The following is a 1,695-nucleotide window of genomic DNA, read 5'->3' on the forward strand; positions in this document are numbered from 1 at the left end:
CACACACACATATACATACATATATATGCCAGAGAAAAAAGAAAGGAAGGATGAAAATGACGTAAATGTCAATGCTTTCAGCATTACATGCTTTCAGTGCTTTTTTGTTTTTGGTTTGTTCCAAAACATTTACATAAAATTTAAAGTCATTTATAAAATGTGAAAATTTTGGTGAGCCCACTTCTTCTTATATAGTATTTTCCTAATAAAATAAACAAATGTGTAATATGTTGTTCTTTACAATTCAAATTTTAATTTTCTGTATAAAAAAAGCACATCAATTATACAAATTTCTATCATACACTCTATCATTTTTCTATTAATATAAAATTCCAAATCCTTCCAAAATAATCTTGAGTAAATACAATGAAAAAGATGCAAAATAGTTTCTTTTTCTTGACCTCAAAATTCACAGGTATTTGAAATATTAAGCTTAAAGTAAAGGTTCATATTTTAGCCTTTGACTTTTTGTAGTGACGTATTAAGTGACGCCACACTTCTGCGTCGTATTTTGTGATACAGACAAAGAGTCTAGAAGTCTTCTATACTCTGATACAGAATCAGAAGAGAGAAAACACTCGTCTGCTTGCTACACTGCTTTTATTGAATAGCTTCACTTAACCATAATTAAAACACTTATTTCTAGTGCTGTCAAACGATAAATCACGGTTAATCGCATCCAAAATTAAAGTTTTTGTTTACATATGTGTGTGTACTGTGTATATTTATTATGTATATATTAGTGCTGTCAAACAATTAATCGTGATTAATCGAATCCAAAATAAAAGTTTTTCTTTACATAATATATATGTGTGTGTATACTGTGTATATTTATTATGTATATATAAATACAAACACATGCATGTATATATTTAATATATTTAATCATTTATTATCCGTGCGTCAGTTGTGCGGTATAATGAGCTATGAAATTATTGCGGGGCAAATGAATTGTAGTAGACCTATACATTTAATAATAAAAGTACCATAATAATAATAATAATGGTAATAATTTAATCCATTAATTGGAAATGCCAAATCCTCTCGATATTTTTTTTTTTTAAGATATCTCTGGCTATCGTCCATGTCATCGTCTGCGCGACTCGAGTATTTCACACGTACAGTGTGAGCACGTAAATCGTGAGCTTTGACTTTACATCGCATTTGATCTGCTTGTACTTTGGTACCTTGATGAAATCGAAAATGTGCACAAATATATGGAAGCCCGTTTCCGCCACTGAATAAAAAATAGAAAAAGGTAATTGCGACTTTTTATCTCGCAATTCTGTGAAAAAAGTCAGAACTGTGAGATTAAAAATTCGCAATGACCTTTTTTTATTTTTGATTCAGTGGCGGAAACGGGCTTCCATACAAATATGATCCTATGAGAGAGCGAGAACCTCGCCCGGAATGAACGGCGCAGCAGTGAACTGGGGCAAGTTCAAGCTCAAACCGGTGTGCACCGTTTTGCTACGGTTTCCGGTTTGAATGACATGTTTCCTGAAAACGGTGTGCAACGGTGTGCAACGGGGTTTGAGATGCGTTTTCTCTTGTTTGGTGGGTGTGTCAAACATGTCAGCCCAATCAGCAGCAACATATATATAAACCACGCGGTATTAAAGAGACAGCTTGCACAATGTAATTAACATCAAAATAAATTCACAAGAGCAAGTATATTGTTTGCACATGTTTATT

Source organism: Sinocyclocheilus anshuiensis, unplaced genomic scaffold (assembly GCF_001515605.1).
Source record: "Sinocyclocheilus anshuiensis isolate Anshui unplaced genomic scaffold, SAMN03320099.WGS_v1.1 scaffold659, whole genome shotgun sequence".
Lineage (NCBI taxonomy): Eukaryota > Metazoa > Chordata > Actinopteri > Cypriniformes > Cyprinidae > Sinocyclocheilus > Sinocyclocheilus anshuiensis.